We start from the raw sequence: 23,255 nt of genomic DNA on the forward strand, positions 1-23,255 counted from the left end.
TAGGAGGAAGCATCTTCCCATAACTACGTATAATCGTTACCAGATCCTTGCCGAAGCGGTTAATGAGACAGAAGAAACAAGGCTTATTGGGGACTCTATTGTACGCAGTCAGCTGAAGGAATTTTGTGGACGTGCCCCCATCAGCAGAAAGAGGTACTGTTTTCCAGGAGGTGGACAATGTGATATCACAGAAGCCTGCGATGAGGTCACAAAAGACGCAAATGATCAAACTCTATACGTTATCCATGTTGGTACAAATGATCTGAAGCGCAATAGATCAGAGGAATTGCTAGCAAAGTATCATGAAATGATCAAACGATTCAAAACTAAGTCCACTAATGTGATAATATCTGGTATACTCCCAAGGATCAAGGCAGAATATAGTTTCTATGATAAGGCCTTCAGCACAAATAACTGGCTCAAATCTCTTTGCACGCAAGAGGGAGTCGACTTTGTCAATCTGTGGGACCAGTTTTATGAGCAACATACTGTACTCTATTCCAGAAAGATGGTCTCCATTTGAACTCAGTAGGAGCGGCACGGCTAGGTAGACTTCTACACGATAAAGTCGCCCTCTTCAGATCAAAAAACGCGGCACGTCCAGGAACAGTAACCTTAACGTAAATACCCACAAAGTCAGATCACCAACTGTTCAGAATGGAATTAGAGTCTGCTATGCTAACGCACGTAGTCTGCGTAACAAGTTTGAGGATTTAGAATCTCTAATTTACCTAGAAAATTATGACATCATTGGCATCACAGAGTCCTGGATTAACACATCTGACCGTGACTTTCTAGCGGAATACTCACTAACAGGGTACAATATTTTCAGCTGTGAGCGACCACATCGAGCTGGTGGCGGTGTTTTACTATATGTGAAAACTAGTCTCCATCCCCTTGTGCTATCCAAACCCAGTATTACCAACATAGATGCCAGTTATGTTCAGCTAAGTATTAATTCACACAAAATAAATATATGTCTCATCTATCGTCCTCCAGCACAGTCAACTGAGACAGATGAAAAACTTTATGATCAAATTGCGGAAATTTGTTGTCAAGAGGATAGCGTAATTTTTGGAGACTTTAATCTACCGGTAACAAAGTGGGGTGAACCACTGACGGCACACTCAGGACAAGAGCTTTATACGAATCTTCAAGAAAGCGCCCTTTCCCAACATGTAGAATACCCAACTAGAGGAAACAATATCCTAGACATCATCTTGACTACAAATGGTAACCTAGTCAACAACGTTGAAATAGGACCTGAGTTTAGTTCCAGTGATCATCGAACTATGCAGTTTAATATTACTACTGAAAAAGTAAAAGAAACGGAGAGCAAAGAAAAGGTCCCAGATTATCGTAGAGCTCAATTCAACAGGCTCAGAGCACTACTTGCAACTGCAGATTGGAATCAAATGTCTGAAACCGATGACATAAACTAAGCATGGGAAATATTCACCGAAAAATTAAATGAAGTGGTTAAGTCATGTGTGCCACTACGTAACAGACGTCCAGCTGGAAATAGTAAACCAAAGTGGTGGTCCAGTGAAATAAAAAGTAACTTAATAGCCAAAAAACAGGCATACCATAAATATAAAGCAACACAAAATAATGATGATAAATTACAGTACGATAATCTACGCCGCATATCGAAAAGACTTATTAAACAAAGCAAAAGAGCACTGGAGATCCACATTGCTAATACGTGCAAATCAAATCCTAAAGAATTTTACAGTTACATTAGAAAGAAAAAGGTTATGACTACATCAATAGGTCCTCTAGAAACAAACAATGGCAAACACACTGAAAATGAGGTCGAAATGGCAAACATTCTTAACAATTACTTTGCGTCTGTTTTTACAGTAGAAAACACCACCAGAAACCTACTGTTACCCACAAACCAAGCAAATAGCACAGTCCTTAGTAACTATGCTATCCATAATAACGATATCCTTTCAGCCATAAATTGTACGGACATAAACAAAATCCCTGGCCCCGATAAAATATCACCGAGAATTCTCAAAGAAGCAAAACATGAGTTACTGCTGCCACTCTCTGTCTTATTCAATAAATCATTAAGTACTGGGAAAGTTCCACGCGAATGGAAACTAGCAAATGTAACACCAATTTTCAAAAAAGGAAATCAGTCGCACCCAGGAAATTACAGACCAATCAGCTTAACATCAGTAGTGTGCAAGTTAATGGAAAAAATCATAAGAGATAAAATAGTTAATTATCTAGAAGAAAATAATATAATTAAAGACTCGCAACATGGATTCAGACATCGTCGTTCATGCTTAACTAACTTACTGGACTTCTTCCATGATGTTTACAAATCATACGATGACTCAAGAGCAGTAGATATAATTTACCTCGACTTTCAGAAAGCATTTGACACTGTCCCTCATAAGCGTCTCATGAGAAAAATAGAAGCACATGGAATAAAAGGAAAGACGCAAAAATGGTTACAAGACTGGCTGTCAGACCGAAAACAGCGAGTTGTGATAAACGGAAAGGAATCCAAATGGCGTAATGTGATCAGCGGCGTTCCCCAAGGCTCAGTACTTGGACCGATACTTTTTATTATCTATATAAATGACATTGATGAGGGTCTAAATTGTAAAGTATCCAAATTTGCAGATGATACTAAAATAACCAGTAAAGTCACTTCAAAATTACAGTGGCAGCAGTTACAAAATGACCTTAATACTTTAGCAAGCTGGGCAGAAAAATGGCAAATGAAATTCAACACAGAAAAATGTAAAGTACTTCATATTGGAAGTAACGATGTCCATTCAAATTACAAAATGAACACTATTCAGTTATCAAGTACAGACAGTGAAAAGGATCTTGGTGTGATAATATCAAATGACCTAAAACCAAGCAAGCAGTGTACCGATGCGGTTAAAATTGCAAACAAGCTAGAGGGTTTTATTAGAAGAACTTTCGAGTTTAAATCGGAAAAAGTCATACTTGCCTTGTACAACTCGCTAGTGCGCCCCCATCTTGAGTATTGTGTGCAATTCTGGTCTCCGTACTACAGAAAGGACATTGAAAAATTAGAGAAAATTCAGCGAAGAATCACAAAAATGATACCACGACTTAGAAACAAACCATATGAGGAACGCCTTGAAGAACTTAAATTATTTAGCCTAACGAAGCGCAGGTTAAGAGGGGACCTTATTGAAGTTTTCAAAATCATGAAGGGATATGACAACTTAGACATGAATAAATATTTTGATATAGACCGGTCGAGTCAAACCAGAAGTAATGGCTACAAAATCATGGGAAAGCGATTCCAATCCCACGAAGCAAAATACTTCTTCTTTAACAGAGTTGTAAATATCTGGAACAGATTACCCTCAGATACCGTGAACAGTATCTCAATTGAGACATTCAAAAACAAATTAGACAAGTATTTGCACGAAAATCCTCAGCTGACTCTTTTTCTGTCCGAATAACTTGCTTTTATAGCTACAGTACATGTAAGTTCATCCCCCTTTAGTCTACAAGACACCCCGTAAACAATGTACCCGTACATAGTGTTGCGTCACGATATTATACATTTTCAATTTATTTGGTGCAAACAAAGCAATATAAGCACAGATTAGGATCTGCACAGATAACCCTGAGTTAACGGTCACTACTCTTACTTTCGACCTGTGATGGGCTGTGGATCACTGAGGGTCCATGTTAGTCAAGTGACCACCATCGGGATTTTTTTTAATGTACCAGGGGTCACTGCTTCAGGATGAAACTTGTGTACTTGTCCCATATCAGAGAGTTCCCTGTCTCAGTGGAGTGAACGGAGCTAGGGCCTGACTGACTGCTGCCTACCTTAAAAGCGCCAGGCAAGGCTGCCGCACCACCCCTAAACATCCACACTGTGCAGTCCCCTCGTGTCTACAGGACACCCCGTAAACTTAACATAGCGTCACGTCACGTCATTATACGTTTTTCGATTTACCCAAAGCAAATGAGGTAATATACAGTAAGCACAGATTAGGATCTGCACAGATAACCCTGAGTTAACGGTCACTACTTTTACTTTCAACCTGTGATGGGATGTGGATCACTGAGGGTCCCTGTTAGTCAAGTGACCACCATCGGGATTTTTTAATGTACCAGGGGTCACTGCTTCAGGATGAAACTTGTGTACTGTCCCACATGGGAGAGTTCCTTGTCTCATTGGAGTGAACGGAGCTATTGCCTGATTGACTGCTGCCTACCAAAAAAGCGCCAGGGAAGGTTGCCGCACCACCCCTAAACATCCACTCTGTGCATTGCACATCCACACTGTGCACTGTGCAGTCCCCTTTTATCTAAGACACCCGTCCTATACACTTTTCAATCTCCCCAGTGCAAAGAAAGCAATATAAGCACAGATTAGGATCTGCACAGGTAACCCTGAGTTAATGGTCACTACTCTTACTTTCGACCTGTGATGGGCTGTGGATCACTGAGGGTCCCTGTTAGTCAAGTGACCACCATCGGGATTTTTTTAATGTACCAGGGGTCTCTGCTTCAGGATGAAACTTGTGTACTTGTCCCACATGGGAGAGTTCCTTGTCTCTGTGGAGCAAACGGAGCTAGGGCCTGATTGACTGCTGCCTACCTTAAAAGCGCCAGGCAAGGCTGCTGCACCACCCCTAAACATCCACACTGTGCAGTGTGTAGCCTCCACGTTATGTTCACAGACTTCCCATTAACTCAATGTAACTGGTTTATAATGTCATGCCGTAACTATTATTTTATTTGTTTACTTTCTCTTTCAGGTTACCCTATCGGGTAGATTATAGATAAAGTATTATAGAATGTGACTTTTCCTTTCCAGTGTTTCCTATAAAAATTTCCATGTCAGTTTTTCCATGCTGCATGGTGGTTTTTCTCACTTTTTCCTGGAGGGTTTGGTGGTGGGGGAAGCCTTCTTGCTTTACTATCCTTATCCTTCAACATGTAGAGTTAGATCTTGTAGTCATAGTTTTCTCTAACAAGCAGCCTCGAAAGGACCATAAGGTTTGTTGCTGTTTGCTTTCCTGTGTAATCCTGTGTATACCTCTCCACTCCATCCCTCCATCTCATCCTTGGCCTCTCCCTCCCTCTCCCCTCCTCCACCTCACTCACATATACTCTCCTCGTCAGTCTTTCACTCTCCATCCTCTCCACACGGCCAAACTACCTCAGTGTGTTTCTCCTAATGCTTCCTATCATATCCACATCCATACCACAACGCTCCTTCACTTCGTCATTTCTTAGTCTGTCTCTCCATGTGACTCCACATGCTCCTCTCAAATAACTCATTTCCACTGCTCTCACTCTTGACTTCTGTCCCTCCAACAAGGTTCAAGCTTCACTTCCATACATTAGAGTTGGTATCACAATACTGTCATGTGGTAACTTTTTCACTTCTATGCTCATATATGTGTGTGTGTGTGTGTGTGTGTGTGTGTGTGTGTGTGTGTGTGTGTGTGTGTGTATTTACCTATATACCTATGCTGCTTCTCCCAAGGAAAGTGATGTAGACGAGACAGGCCGACACACTCCCAATTTACTCATCCACTCAAATATATTTATTCGCATCCTAGCCCCAAGGGGAGAAGGGACAGATCCTCACCGCACCACACCGCACGAGGGTCATCTGTGCAGTGCAATCAGTGACATCATCAGCAGGGTCCGACAGCAGAGGTAGTTTACCCCTGCCACATCATAATGAACCCATCCCCTTACCCGGACCTGACCTAATCAGTTGATCAGACCAAATGCGGGAAAATATTTCCACAGGGTTGCGTCATCATTTATTCACTCACAATTTCTCTCCAGTCATTTCTATCACGCACAGTCACCCTTCCTTGCTCAACAGACATCCCTCTCGCATCCAACGCTCTCTTCACACTCTCCATCCATCCTATTCGTGGTCTTCCTCTCCGCCTTACACCTCTCACATCAGATCTAGTTTTCTTTTTCACCAATCGCTCGTTATCCATTCTCTTCATATGCCCAAACCATCGCAACACCCGCTGCTCAACTCGATCAGCCATCTCCCGCACAACTCCAGTTCTCCTTCGCACTTCATCATTTCTCACTCGATCCATACGCGTCACTCCACACATACTCCTCAGAAACCTCATCTCCATTACATTCAAACTTTTCCTCTCTGCTACACCCACATTCCATGTTTCAGCCCCATATAACACAGCACCTTCATACAGCCTTCTCTTTACATGAATTCTACGCAAACGACATCGAAACACTTTTTTCGTTCCTCCCAGCACCTTTCCTACCTCACAGATAAATAAACAAATATATATATATATATATATATATATATATATATATATATAGTATATATATATATATATATATTGTTACAGAACAGAGAAAGATAATGTACACTTTAAGTGAGAATACTAAAAATCACTACTGTCCCGTAACGTTCCAGGTTCAAAACAAAGAGTTGGGTAAAATTACAAGTTAAAGTTTAATGCTCAAACTAACAACAAAACATTCAGGACTCATAAGGATAATGTAATGGCAAAAAAACAGGTTAAATATATGGTTAACTGCAATAGCCTCTATTAACACGAAATTAGCAAGAGTAAATTTATCTAAGTCAGCCCTGCTAAAATGAAAATACACTGGGTAATGCTCAGTTAATGCAAGATAAATTATTACAGATACAAACTATTATTAATGATGGCTGACAATAAGAACCTCACATAAATTACAAAAACCTTACTAGACCTAAGAATTAACCTTACGCTACACAGTACAAAAAAAAATGCAACAACAGTTATACTCAAATTACACACAGCTGCTAGATGGTTGGAGACTTCCTGAGCACTCACAATAATAATATCTGTACAGGGGAGGACAGAGATGTGAACAAAATGAGGAGCAGATGTAAGTGGCAATGATGCAGAGACTGAGCTCATTATATAGGGGCTGGCAGAGCCTGATACAACTTGTAAGAGGGACGCGCAAATGAAGCGATGGGGACAAACGGTCGACAATCCCGCACTGAATAACAGAAAGAACGACTTACTCTACTATAACGGTAGAAGGGGGGGACTGAGGCAGAACACGCTCGTGATCAAACATGCAGCATACTGTGCGTTAAAATTACACAAAGGATGATGAAATCATAGGCTATGTAACACCTCCCCACAAAGAAAAAGAAATTTACAAAGGAAATTTCTTATTACTCTAAAACAATCTGTCTAAAGTCTAGATAAGCAATCTGCAATAACATTTTCTTTCCCCTTGACATGTTGTATGTCTAATGAATACTCCTGAAGAAGTAGACTCCATCTTGTCAATCTCTGATTTTTAACTTTAAACTTACTAAGGAATTTCAGTGGGTTATGATCGGTATAAATGACTATGGGGTCAAAACCAGAACACAAATAAAATGAAAAATGCTGTAAACCCAAAATCAAGGCCAAAAGCTCTTTCTCAATAGTTGAGTAGTTCTTTTGAGGTGGAGTGAACTTCTTACTCTAATAAGATACAGGGTGTTCAATACCCTGATCATCCTCTTGCAGCAAAACAGCTCCAGCTCCTGTATCACTTGCATCAACAGCCATCTTAAAAGGCTTAGCAAAATTTGGAGTAGCGAGCACTGGCTGACTTAATAGGACAGCTTTAAGTTTGTTGAAAGAGGATTCACAGTTATCAGTCCAGACAAATTTAACTCCCTTTTTCAGTAGGTCTGTAAGTGGTGATACAAGAATAGAAAAGTTAAGAACAAATCTCCTATAATAACCTACCATTCCCAAAAATCTTTGTAGCTCTTTCCTACTTTTAGGTCTGGGAAGATCACTTATAACCTGAACCTTAGCTCCTGGTGGTGCAACATGTCCATCACCAATTACGTACCCAAGGTACTGAACTTTAGCTTGACCAAACTCACACTTTGATAAATTAGCTACAAGATTAGCATGAACCAAACGCTCAAGAAATTTACTGACATGGCATAGGTGATCTTTCCAGTTGTCACTGAAGATTAATACATCATCAATATAAACAACACACCCTGCCAAACCCTCTGTTACAACATTCATGAGCTTCTGAAATGTGGCTGGTGCATTCTTCATACCATACGGCATTACACAACATGCAAAAGTCTTTCCTAGGGTTACAAAACATGAGATCTCCCTAGCACGTTCAGTCATAGGTACTTGCCAGTATCCCTTTAACAAATCAAACTTACTTATGTACCTAGCCTTTCCGATCTTGTCTATGCAATCTTCCACACGAGGGAGAGGGTAAGTGTCTGTTTTAGTTATCTGATTAACACGTCTGTAGTCAATGCAAAGCCACTGTGACCCACCTGGCTTAGGGACTAGAGTGACAGGAGAACTCCACTCGCTCTGACAGGGCTCAATCATCTTGTGGTCCAACAGGTAGACAAGCTCCTTCTCGATGAGAGGAACTTTCATTGGGTTCACACGGTAAGGAGGCAGTTTAATTGGCTTTGCGTCTCCAACATCGATATCATGCATCAACACAGTGGTTCTTCCTGGAGTAGCACGGAACACTTGCGGGTACTCCTGCAGTAATGCCGAAAACTCCTGCCTTTCCTCGGGAGGTAGGTGAGAAACCTTAGTCTGGAGATCATTCATGATATCAGGATTCTTCCCCAAACTATCACTCAGGCTCATGCTGCATGGGAGAGCTTCACTTGCAGATTCGGGTGGAACAGCTACAGTGCAGACTGGATTATTTTCGTCCCGCCTATGATATAACTTTAGCATGTTGATGTGACAAAGTTGCTTGTTCTTTCTACGATCTGGTGTGGCAATGACATAGTTGACATCCCTGAGTTTCTTCTCCACGAAATAAGGACCACTAAACTTGGCTTGAAGAGGTTGCCCATGCACTGGTAGCAGAATCAAAACCTGATCTCATGGCTGAAAGTGGCGTAACCTGGACTTCTTATCATACCAAGTCTTCATCTTCTCCTGAGCAGCTCCTAAATTCTCTCTCGCCAGCTGTAAAGCAGTGGACAGCCGTTCTTTGAAATTCATCACATACTCCAGCAAGTTGACGTCATCTTCCTCCGACAGCCAGCATTCCTTGAGTAGCTTAAGGGGTCCTCTTACTTCATGGCCAAACAGTAGTTCAAAAGGTGAGAAGCCCAGTGATTCATTTGGAGATTCTCTTGCGGCAAACACAACGAATGGAAGACCTTTATCCCAGTCTTTCTGATGTTCCAAACAGTATTTCTTGAGCATCGATTTGAGTGTCTGATGATATCTCTCCAACGCTCCTTGGGTCTGGGGATGGTAAGCTGAAGACGTGATCTGGGTGATGCCCAACTCTTTCAGAGACTGCTTGAAAACATCTGACATGAAATTACTTCCTCAGTCTGACTGTACCTCCTTGGGCAGACCAAACTTTGTGAAGAACCCCAGCATTTCCTTAACCACGTTCTTTGCTGAGATATTTCTAAGTGGAATGGCTTCAGGATAACGAGTAGCCATATCAATCAGGGTCAACACATAAGAAAATCCTGAAGAACTCTTAGGAAGAGGGCCCACAATATCCACCAACATACGGGTGAAAGGCGCCTCAAAAGGAGGAATGGGAACTAGAGGTGCAACCTTTTCGGTCTGATTACACTTCCCCACAACTTGACAGGTGTGACAAGACTTACAATACCAGGAAACATCCCTGAAGATACCTGGCCAGTAGAAGTGTTTCAAAATGCGTGACACAGTCTTCCTCACTCCAAGGTGTCCTGCCAAACTGGAATCATGAGCCACTCTAATGATATCCTGCCTACAAACACGAGGGATGACAACTTGATGTACAACCTCCCACTCACAGTCGGCTGATGCTGCTGGGGGTCTCCACTTCCTCATAAGTACTCATGACTTTACATAATAACAAGTAGAAGCACCAGCTGACTCTTCCTCACTGCAAGCAGAGTTAGCTAGACCTTTCAACTCAGGGTCAGCAACCTGCAACTCAACCAACTCTTGACGAGACAAATTATCAACACTACGGGGTACTGCCTCATCTGGTGAGTGGTCCAAATTAGCAAGAAAAGTGTCAGCTAGGATAACATCATCATCATCATTATCCTCAAAATCACCAGTAACTTTAGACTTAGCCCTAGTGACAGCACATGCAGGGAACACATCAGGGACATCACAATCCTGGGTCGCAGCCACTGGCTCACTAGACAACTGAGGAGCTGGACACACTTGACTTCCACCAATATCATTTCCAAGTAAGAAAGTTACACCTGACATTGGGAGTGTCTCAACCAACCCAACCATAACGGAACCATTAACAAAACCAGACTCTAAATTCACTCTGCACAGAGGGACAGAGAAGTAATTATTCCCTACACCTTGTAAGATTACAGTTTCATCAGAGGAATTAACATTAGAGCCTAGAACACTGGTCGGCATAAGGGATTGGCAAGCACCTGTATCACGATATATTTTAACTGATTTCCTGTCATTACTGTCCAGAGGACTGACAAAACCATCAGACAGGAAATTAGCACATGAACTCTTGAGAGTGTCACCCACGTTACTGCTCAAAAGAGGAGCTCCATCATGAGAATTTAAGTTACCCCTCAAAGCAGGTTCAATTAACTCAGTTAAAGAATTCTGGGAACTCTCAAGAGTGGACACTAGACCAATTGACTGAATATTTAAAGACTCCTTTTTGTTCACATCACGCTGTCTCCTGAAACATTTCTCCGTAGTATAACCAAGCTTACTACAATAAGTACATTTACTTTTCTGAAATCTAGAGGTGAAGCTGGTACTTACTTCCTGAGAAACATCATCTTTATTCTCTTTCCTGTTACCTGTACTCTGAGAAGAGGCAACGTACTTACTCTCAGCTTTCCCTTTTTCTCTAGAATATCTCTTGTGAGTGAGAACATATTCGTCAGCTAAAACTGCAGCATCAGACAAATTATCTATTCTTTTCTCATCAAGATATAGGCTTACATCTTTATTAATGCACCTATTGAAGTCCTCCAGCAAAATCATCTGCTTGAATTTGTCAAAATCAGAATCCACATTCTTAGAATTTAATCACTACTCTAACAGATCTTTGATTTTTGCATACTCAACATGGGATTGCTTATCTTGCTTGTAAGTTGTCCTAAATTTTACTTTATAAGCTTCAGGAACAAGCTCATAGGCCTTAAGAATCAAGCTCTTAACTACATCATAATTATCAGATTGATCCTGAGGCAAAGATGCATAAGTTACTTGAGCTTTACCGGTGAGAACAGTTTGAAGGAGTACTGGCCAATACTTTTTGGGCCAATTAAAACCTGTAGCTACCCTCTCAAACAACTGAAAATACTTTGTTAAATCAGATTCATTAAAAGGAGGGACAAGTTTAACATTTTTCGCCACATCAAAATCATCAGAGCTAGATGATCCAGTTCCACATTGTTTCATGCGATACTCATGGTCTGCCTGAATCCTGGCAAGTTCAACTTGTGCCTGTATCTGTGTCTCCTGAATCCGAGCCTGAGATTCAGCCTCCTTAGCATTTGCTTGAAATTCAGCCTCCTTAACACAAGCCTCCTTAGCCTGAGACTCAGCCTCCTTAGCACGTGCTTGAAATTCAGCTTCCTTCACACGAGCCTCCTGCAGGGCTAGCTGTAACTTAGCTAATTCAATCTGCGTTTGCTCATTTGGAGGAATTACATTAAACAAGCTTTTATTAATCATGCCAGCAATTTGATCTTTAGAATGATGAGAGTGAACTGCAATTCCCAATTGTTGAGCAACAAGCTGAAGTTCATTCTTTGTTCTGTTTTCTACATCACACACTGTTTGCACATTTGACAAAAAATCTTTGGCTTCATCAAGTGTAGTAATAGTAGACATCATGAATAAATCACAGTCACAAAATATCAAGCAATATCCTTATGATAATATCCTGAATATCCTGATAAGAGGTCGCCAAATTTATGTTACGGAACAGAGAAAGATAATGTACACTTTAAGTGAGAATACTAAAAATCACTACTGTCCCGTAACGTTCCAGGTTCAAAACAAAGAGTTAGGTAAAATTACAAGTTAAAGTTTAATGCTCAAACTAACAACAAAACATTCAGGACTCATAAGGATAATGTAATGGCAAAAAAACAGGTTAAATATATGGTTAACTGCAATAGCCTCTATTAACACGAAATTAGCAAGAGTAAATTTATCTAAGTCAGCCCTGCTAAAATGAAAATACACTGGGCAATGCTCAGTTAATGCAAGATAAATTATTACAGATACAAACTATTATTAATGATGGCTTACAATAAGAACCTCACATAAATTACAAAAACCTTACTAGGCCTAAGAATTAACCTTACGCTACACAGTACAAGAAAAAATGCAACAACAGTTATACTCAAATCACACACAGCTGCTAGATGGTTGGAGACTTCCGAGCACTCACAATAATAATAACTGTACAAGGGAGGACAGAGATGTGAACAAAATGAGGAGCAGATCTAAGTGGCAATAATGCAGAGACTGAGCTCATTATATAGGGGCCAGCAGAGCTTGATACAACTTGTAAGAAGGATGCGCAAATGAAGCCATGGGGAGAAATAGTTGACAATCCCGCTCTGAACAACAGAAAGGACGACTTTACTATAACGGTAGAAGGGGTTGACTGAGGCAGAACACGCTCGTGATCAAACATGCAGCATACTGTGCGTTAAAATTACACAAAGGATGATGAAATCATAGGCTATGTAACAATATATATATGTATATACATATAGTATATACATACATATAAACATTTATATGCCTAACCTACTGTACCTACCTATAGTAGCTGTGATCTGTAACCAGTAGGGGCACGGAGGTAGGGTACAGAAAAATGGGGTAAAATTTGCCCTCAGGAATATTGTGCTCCCATATTATCCTGACTCCCCAAGACTCACAGCAGGACGTATGATGATTAGACATATGGGAGGAACCTCTTTCCTGTGGTTTGCGATGATTTGGAGGGCCTGCTGCCCCTCCTCCTCACTTCTCGCGAGCTCATTAAAGTCTGTTGCCAGCCTGACTCCCCATTTGACCCGGCCTCAGTGCTCCCTGATGTCCTGGAGCTCCCTGGGAACTTTCATCTTCAAACACTTGAAGAAGTTTTGTGTTTGGATCACGTGGAAATCAGCAATCTTCAAGTCCGTGGGGTCTCGCAACACTCGGGGATCCACTTACCTCGTCCTCACCTTTCGAGGACGCTTTTGGTGAAGGCTGAGGAGCATCTGAGCTTTATCGTCCTCAGGCGCCAGGTTCAAGAAAAAGCAAAAACATACAAGTTCCTCATTCAGGTACTAGTCATTGCTCTGAATATTTTTTGAGCACTGTGCTTCCTACTTCCTCATCTACCAGGTTCTTGCAGATCTGTAGTGTCTTGAAAAGAGCCAGATCATTTGCGGGTGCATCGATTCCAACTAGCGACGAGTATCAAGCTCGAAGGTACACCAAGACTGATAAGATGTTTATCCGCTTCAGGGGTCGTTCCTCGTGAGGGGTGAGAGGGAACTGGTCTCACAACAGGAAAATCTTCAGTGAGTAGATCCCCCGCCCCATCAACCTGACCCTGCTGTACGGTACTGGACGACGGAACCAGCTGTCTGAGCGCTTCCACGTTTCGGGGAGTGGATAATCCAGGAAGCGGAGTGCAAGTTCGAGGTATTCCCTGTAGTCGCTGCGGTCATGGCCCTCCTGGAGTTTGTCGACAACAAAGAAACCAGCTCGTCTCGGTGCTTCGAGATTCATTGATCCTAGGGTCGTAGATAGGAACGATCGGCCTGAGCTTTGTACGGTTTGAAAACATGCTGATCGATGATACACCAGCGATCCTTGGACCGGCCGAACAGGGGGATTTCCAGGCCAGAGGAGGAGAAGAACGCGGCATAAACCCTGGCGAAAAGCTCGTGGATGTGGTTGCGGCATGCCATGAAAAGGACAGGTTTCCCAGAGGCGCTCTGAATGACGTTGCAAGCCCCGCTGTGGACCCCAGTAATGCTTGTGGCAGTATCAAAGCAGAGGCTGGCCACCCAGTCCACTACTTGCAACCTCTGCTTCACGATGTCTTAAACCGCTCTTCCTCTAGCCTCTCCCGTCCCAGAACTCAGTTTTGGGATAGCCTTTTGAAAAGAATACTTTCTCATAATGGGCCAAACATGCACGCATTGCGGGGTGGGATAGCAACAGGCAGTTGTGCTCATATTTTGTGTAAAATCATTGCTCATCAAATGGAACTCAATTAGCATGTGTGCGTTCATCGAGTACAAAATTCAAAAATCTGAAACACCCTACAACTTTTCTGTCTTGTATAACTTAATCTTGCCCCTCTTCACAGTTCCTTTATATCTACCGCTCTTTACCATTAAACTTGTCCCTCTACCCAGCACCCTTACATCTACCTCTACTTACTCTTAAACTTGTCCCTCCTCCCAGTTAACTTACTTATCTACTCCCCTCAATAATCCCATAAACTTACCCCTCTTCCTAGCATCCATACATTACCCTCTCTTGCCAGCATCCCCAAAACAAATTCCTATTCCTTGCACCCACATATCAATCAATCATCCTTACTAACCAACACATTAAAATACAACGTGCCCCTGACGAAATACCACCTTCACCTGGAACCATTGATCGTCCTCCCTTGTGACCCACATGCACGCCTAACTCCTTTGGTAAAATCTCTCCACGGAATCGACTCCCACCCACTCCATGCATCTAAAACACTTGTCAAAAGGAACCTCTATATGCACCATATCTTATTTTCCTTGTCACCATATGATCAACTCAAGGAAACTGACAAAAAACTTATCCAACATACACCCAACTCCCTTAGATACACCGAAGTCTCCAACAAACACTCACATCCCAACATCAACACGTATCCGCCACATACTTCATATACAACCAGATCCCCTATCCCAACATCCACATCCCTACATACAACGACATCTCCAACATACACCCACATCCGCAACCAACAGCCATATCCGACACATACTCCCACATCACCCAAGTCCCCCCACATGCAATCACATCTTCAACATACACCCAAATCTCCCACATACACCCGAGTCCGCTGGAAAAACCAACATTCACCACATCCACCCACATCCATCACATACATCCACATCCGCCACATGCACCCACATCCATCACATGTATGCACATCCCCAACATGAACCTCCCTCTCCCACATATACTCACAGCCCTCATATACGCCCAACTTCCCCACAGACACTAGTACATTGATCAAATATCTAAATATTTTAGCATACTTTTAACATTCAAAGTTCTAAATGGACTGAACTGCTGTAGCAATATGTTCCAATATGTAAGTGACACCCATGATACAAGGGACAGTGAAATAAATCTTATTATCCCAGCAGTTGCAACACTCACCGGCAAACGTCACGTATACTGTGCGGGACCAGTTTTGTGGAACTGCCTACCTTTATCACCTTAAAATTAATAATAATCTTAACTTCTTTAAACAGGCAATTAAACAAAATTATGAGTGGTTTTTTAAACATTAATTAGGAATTATGTTGTATATAAATTTGTTTCCTAAATTTATAATTTTGCATTGTCAGAGACAGATGAATCAAGATATTTTTAAAAGCTTACTAGGTTTGTCCAAGGGCTAATGGCTCAACAAACCTGACCAATATAGTTTCTTTCTATGTATGTTCTGTATATGTCTGTATGTCACTCTGGCATATAAAAAATTGACTTTGGCTTTGACTTACACCCGCATCTCCAACATATACCCAGAACCGCCCGCATAAACCCAATTCTCCAATATACAGTACATTACTTAAATCTCACACACATAACTACAAAAGCTTTCCAGAAACACCACCTAGAAGCTTTCATGTACACCCAAACCACCTACATATACTCAATAACCCAAACATAACTACCCAAACCTTCCATAAACGAGTACCTAGAACACCCAACGTATCTTCATCCCTAATACAGTAAGGTCCGAACCACAAAACTCGCACACAGCAAGACTGAAATAATGTACTATACTTATTCAGGTTTGAAACTGCCATCTCTTCATTTTCAGCTCTAAGTTGTAACAAGAATTTAACACTGGAGATGCTGGTCACAAAAATGTGCTATGGAAAGGTAAGTGTAGAAACATGGTATTGTCATATTCCGGCGCTAAATTTAAAGGAATAAGCAGAAAAAGGACGATAATCTCTCCAAGTTAAAGTGCAAGAACTATATCACCAACACGCACCCCAGTCACTCACAATCGCCCCAATCACCCACACGCACACCAATTACCCACACACCCAATCACTCACAAACACCCCAATCACTCACACACACCTCAGTCACTCACAAACGCCCCAAACGCACACGCGCACCCAATCATCTACACGCACCCAAACACTCACAAACACCCCAATCACGCACAAACGTCCCAGTCACCCACACGCAGCTGTCACAACAAGCTCCCAATCACCCACACGCACCTCAGTTGTACACACGCACCCCAATCACCCACACGAACCTCAGTCACACACATGCACCCCAATCACCTCCCCCCCCCCCACACACACACGCCCAGTCCATTTACAGACTACCACCCAAAAGCACGCGCATGCATCCAAGAGCTCCCTCCTGTAACTAAATCATCCATATACATCCTAATCACACACACACACACACACACACACACACACACACACACACACACACACACACACACACACACACACACACAAAACGGCTGCAAATGGACGAAAATCTCCCCCAAGTAAAGCTGGAGGAATTATTGCAGACACGCGCCCGAATCACCCGCACGCACAAAGAAAGCACCCACATATACCGTGAGGCGCGGCGCCCCCTCAATCAGGAGCCAGCAGGGGGTGTGATATCGGAGGGGTAAGAGGGAACTTGTCCAACATCGAAGCTTCGAACCCAGAGCAACACACCCCAACTTTCTGTGTTCCCCGGAGCTTTATGGCACACAGGAGGATATGAGCAAAGGTTGGCGGAGGGGTGGGGGGGAGGCCTAGAAGGAGAGGGAGAGGGAGAAGGACAGGGAGAGGAGTGGGTGTGGGAGGGGAAGGGAGAAAGTGGGGAAGGAAGAAGCGAAGGATGGAAGATGGCGAGGGAAAAGGTGGAGGGGATAAAAAGTGATTGGGTAGTTATAACAACGCAGGGAGGTGTTTACTGAGAGTAATGACTAGAGGGAGAGGGAGAAGAAGCGGGAGAGGGAAAAGGAAAGGGAAATAGAAAAGGCAGTGAGAAAGTGTGAGTGGGAGAGGAAGAAGTGAAGGATAGATATGGTGTGAGAAACCATGGAAAGGAAGCAGGAGAAAGCAGAGTTATGGCATCGCTGGAAGGGTTTTATTGGGAGTAAAGGCCTAGTGGGAGAGGGATAGAAGGAAAAGAAGGAAGAAGTAGAGGGTGGGAGAGGAAAATATAGCTGCGTTGGAAAAAGGTAAGTCGGCGAAGGGGGTCAATGAGCGTGGGAATGGGTAGGGATGGTTTAGGTTTATGATAGAAGATATTTAGGGGGATGATTGACAGCCATAATGCGAGAAGCAGACTGAGAGATGTGATAGGAGGGAAAATCTAAAGCAAATGTGTAAATGAAGGCTAAGGGGGAAGAAGGGCCAAAATGGGAGAAGACGAAACTATGGTAGAAGAGGGAAAGGGTGTGATGAGAAAAGATTGATGATTGCTGTAAAACTGATGAGAGAGAGAGAGAGAGAGAGAGAGAGAGAGAGAGAGAGAGAGAGAGAGAGAGAGAGAGAGAGAGAGAGAGAGAGAGGATGCAGGTAATGATGATGAAATTCTGAATGTTCGTTTGATTGTCTTTGCACACTCCCCTCCCTCCTCCTCCATCTTACCAATCTCACGAGGAGGTTGACTCATGAGAAATCATTTTAATACACCTGGAAGAGCTTCACCTTACATAATTAAATTTCCAAGGTTCGTGTGTCTGTTTTGACCCTTGCACTACGATTACGGCTTTTCTCTTTAATTCAGTCTACTGCCATGCAACTTGGCAGAGATTATAACCCCTTTAAGAGATTCCTTAAAGTTTAAACTTAACAAATAATCCCTAAAAACATCAGTATCATACATCAATAATCATCCTCTCAACTGTTACTACTTTACCATTAAGTTTTCTATTGAGACACATTTATGTCATGCAGGATTTCCTGCTGTACGTTGGCCGCGAGACAGAGGCTAACCGCGTAGTTATTGGATCTTTTCACTCCGATGATCGTGAACTTTGCCCCATAACCTTTATATTGGAACTACCTTGATGTGATCCACACCTAATAGCCTGAAAAAGAAGGTTTTCAAACGTTCGAGCCTAAACACACACACACACACACACACACACACACACACACAGCAGGAGAAACAGGTAGGATTCGAAACATTATCTACTAGCTATATGTGTGGTAGAAAAATAACAAATACAAAACAAAACAAAACAAGAAAAAAAGAGGATACCTTTGACAGCTGCACGCACCCTGATATATCCTAGAAGCTGTCCTTTGTCTCAGAACGCACCTCAGACACACCCCAGATACTCACTACATGCACCTCCGACACATCCCGGACATGCCCTAGGCCACTGAGCTCTATAATATGAAGGAGTATCTCCACAGCGAGCGTGTGATACGGCCGCCATACTGAAACACTGGACTCGTCGCCGTCACCATGGTAATTCAATTGGAACACTGTTCCTAACTTCCTGTCTCTGTTTCGCTGTTGCTTCCGTACGCTGCGCAGTGGACATGGCACTATACTTTCTGGATTCATGGGTTGATTTCAAAACGCGTGGGCGTCAGGTGCGTTGGGTCCCTTGCGGCGGGCACACAAACTACACGGCGCTACCCAAGAGAAAGCCCATCCATATTCCAGCTCAGTGCCCTAGACGCACACCAAACATCAGCACCCCCACCTATCAACATCCCTTCTCCAAAGTCTGACGCTCATAAAACACTAAGACGGCAACTTGCTAGACTTCATTCTTCAGCAAGCTGCAGTGAGTGAGTGACACATTTCGAGACACACACTGGAATTCAGCGACTCTGTGTACGATGCGAAAAAAGAAAACGCCATTATTTAGAAGTTAGAAATGGAAACTGCTTGTATGTCTTTCATTATATTATGTTTTCTTAGGCTCAGTAAATTCACCTTGTGGTATTACGAGTAATCTAAAGCGTCATCGCACCGAGAAGATAACTTACGAGCATCCATTTCATTAATATGCCAGGATGACTATGGTGGTACCAATCTTAAGTGACGGTTTGGGTGGGGCACGAACCTCTGTACAGTGGTGCCACGTATTCCATACCCGCTATGTGAACGGCTCTGATATATGTAATAGGCATCACAATAAGATAAACACATAAGAATATAATGGTAACGTGTGTATTATAATATATGAAAGAACAGTAAACTGATTATGCGTAAAATATTTATACGGCAATACAGAAACGTGGCATAATTATTTTACAGTGTTGCTTAAAAAAAAGTAGTCACTTTTATTGGCTGTTACCGTATTTCTGGGGTTGGTAATAATGTCACAATTATGATTATAAGATAATGTGCAGGAATATAAGCAAAAATATGCCAGTTTCTTAGTAAAAAAAATATATACATTAAACCCTCGTGAGCGGCAACACTCACACACACCCAGTCCGACCTGGTCATCTGTGAGGGATAGAGGAATAGGCCTGTTTGGGGACACCTCTTAAAAAAAACGCGCCAAGACTTTAACCTCCTGGGTGGTGTGGAAATAAAGTCAAATTTACAATATGTACATTATAACGTAAAAGAAAATAACCAAAATGTATCCTAATATACCACAGACGAGAGAGAGAGAGAGAGAGAGAGAGAGAGGGGGGGGGAGGAAGGCAGACCAGAGGCAGTGTTGAGTGCAGCTTAGTGAGAGATGAAGGGAGGGAGGGAAGGAAGGAGGGAGAGAGTGATTGAATGAAAACAAATCATGGCGCCACAACAACGAGGTCATCTGGCGCCATATGTAAAACAATAATATTTTTAAACATAATTATATATAATAAGAACAAAATAAAGAAATGAAAGCACAAGTTTATAAGTCACTCATAAAAGAAACAAAATTCCCAAGGGTGATGCACATCTCCCCAAGGAGAGAGAGAGAGAGAGAGAGAGAGAGAGAGAGAGAGAGAGAAGGCAGGCAAGTGGCAGTGTTCAGTGCATTGTCAAGCTGAGGGAAAGATGAAGGGAGGGAAGGAAGGAGGGCGAGAGTGATTGAATGAAAAGGCGCCGTAACACCGAGGTCATCTGGCGTCATATGTAAAACAATAATATAATAAAAAACAAAATAAAGAAATGAAAGCACAAGTTTATAAGACATAAAAGAAACAAAATTCCCTAGGGTGATGCACATCCTCCCAGGAGAGAGAGAGAGAGAGAGAGAGAGAGAGAGAGAGAGAGAGAGAGAGAGAGAGAGAGGCATCGCGAGAATGGAAAACGTGGCAACACTGTACAGAGGTTCGTGCCCCACCCAAACCGCCACTTTAGAATGGTACGACCATAGTGGTAGGTGGTGGCGATGATCATCCACTCACTTGATGTAGTGCTGCCTGCAGTACGTCTTCCTTCATCTTTATCAGTTTATTTCTGTGTCTGCCCTCCTCTCTTTCTATTTTTACCCTTCCATCCTATCACTTTTTAATACTCTTCCTTCCACTTCTGCCGGATGTATATTGAGTGACAAATCTATTGGTTTCCTGTAAGCCAGGAAACCATTACCAACTCTGGGTGGTACCCGTATAACTAGATAACGGGGTGATATGGAGTCTGATATGGTGTTCTTCCTAAGTGGGTAAAAACGACGCAAATGCAGTGTCCATCATGGAACCAAACCTCCATATTTTACTCCGTGCTCCGTGCCACGCGATAGCGAGACGTCGCCTACAGCTATGAACCACAAGGGAACATAATTTCACTGCACGGGACGGCCCTGTAAGGACGGTTGCTTGTCTGCAGCTGAAGAGTCTGTTCTGCCAGACCGACTAGGATTGAGCAATAACAACAACCAGCATGACTCCAGTTATTTAAATCACTTCCTCACAAGTACGTCATTTGATTTCATTCCTGATACGAGATTATCAGATTATGCTTAGCAGAGTGCCCTCGTTGTGAAGGTATCAGTGAAGACCTAACCCCTATGATTAGAAAAGTCTCTTCTCAGGTGAATAAAACTTCTACAGCAGCAAAAATATTGTAACATCATGTTGAGAAAGTTAAGCCAAAACCATTCATTTTAAACCCTTCAGCCCGAGGACGTTCCTATATTTTTTCTACCTCTGTAAGGTTTTGTTATGCATTATTATTATGTTTACTAAAAACCTTTCCCACTATATGGGTTCAATATACTGTAGTCTTGATTAAACCTTTCATTACCAGAGATCATTCATAAACTGAATACAATCGTATTCAGCTTATGAATAGCACAAAATATTTCACTGTCATGAATGAGATAATGTATCACGAAGAACTCCATTATGCATCAATTTTTCTAAAGTGTGTGTCTGCTTTATGCCACTTCATCATTTCAGTTTCAATCTCAGTTATTTGTCTTAAGCTGAAGTGACAGGACTTCTGGAAATCAATTTCCCCTCCCTTATCCCCCCCCCTCTCTCTCTCTCTCTCTCTTTCTCTCGTGACAGGACTTTTGGAAATCAATCTCCTCTCTCTCTCTCTCTCTCTCTCTCTCTCTCTCTCTCTTTCTCTCTTAATCTCCGGTTAGGATGATATATAACTGTTAAACATCCACGCTAATTCTCGGAAAGTGGGGATTGTGACCAGTTGTGTAAATACCACGGCGGCAAATGTCTACCTTCACCCAGCACCTATTTCCGGCACCCTATCGGCTTTGGCTTAGGCTCTGGCTTCGGCTTTGGCTCTGTAAGTATGTCTGTCTATTTTCATCTAATCTCCCGTCTATGGTAAAATATAATCCAGGTGCATCTCTGTTAATCCTTCTTGCTAGTGGAAATTTTTTAAAAATCTTCTTGCCACTACAAGAAGTTATGAGGCTTAATGGAATACACTGGTAATAATAGACGTTAATGAAGGATGCAACTCGTTAAGTCACTCCTAAGCAGAACAACTTCAATTGGTAATAAGGAATAACATGTCATCTTAGTGAAGTGGTTGATCCCGCTATGTAAGGACTGCTCTGTTATATAAATCCTTCTGGCTACATGTGCCTATCTTCATTTCGTTTCTGAATCCTGTCATACACAATCTGACCCACTCTCTAAAGCCAGTACAGTTACATATTTTTTATGCCTTAGGCGGTGAATAACCAACTGACATCCATATTAATCTCCCATACGTGTTCTTATATTCAGCTTCGGCGAATGGTAATCCAAGAGCATGTATAATATGCCTGTACCTTCGCCGTTATTAAACAGTATGTCCATACCATCGTGAGAGATTGCTTTAATATCCTTCTAAGATGATGGATAATTTCGAGCCCCCAGAGTTAGTCCCCAGTAAGCAACTACTGCAGTGTTTCTCTGATTCTGTCTATCTACAATATTCTTATATCCGTCTTATGAGAAAGGTAATCCCACCAGCATGCACATTAATCCCAATGTAAGTCCGCACTGGGTACAGCTGTGTAAATATTCCTGAGCAACACGAGTGTGCCTCCATCCAGTTCTGTTTCCTGTCACCAGAGTGCCTGGCTGTCTCTCTAATGGGTTTAGGAAAGAGGTTAAAGCGAGAGCGGCAGGGATGGGAGTGAATCTGATCATCAATGGTGAAAAATGGAAGATTTCAAATCAGATGCATACAGATGATGATGTGTTGCATTTTGATAGTGAACGTAAATTTTGTAGACGGATTCAGAGGAATGTGCATACTTGTGCCCTGTTTGTTATGAACGTAAATGTATGTAAGAGTAAAGACATGATTGTTAAAATATGATTCACACTGTGATGAGTTGGTGAATAGTGAGCGACTGTAGGTAATGGAGGAGTTTAAATGTTTAGATGCAGCGATTCTTCAGTGACGGAAAGACAGCTTATTGAGTCAAAGAAGTTGAAAATTCTCGTAAAGGGGCTCCAGGAAGTAAGATGAACGTGCTATAAAGGTCTTTGTGTAATAAATAAAGGTCTGAGTTAGAGGTTTAGGAGCATTACATGATCTTTTACTTTCCACATTAACGTGTGTGTGTGTGTGTGTGTGTGT

The sequence above is a fragment of the Coenobita brevimanus genome, chromosome 38 (assembly GCF_032717465.1).
Source record: "Coenobita brevimanus isolate Jiangsu-jjx chromosome 38, ASM3271746v2, whole genome shotgun sequence".
Lineage (NCBI taxonomy): Eukaryota > Metazoa > Arthropoda > Malacostraca > Decapoda > Coenobitidae > Coenobita > Coenobita brevimanus.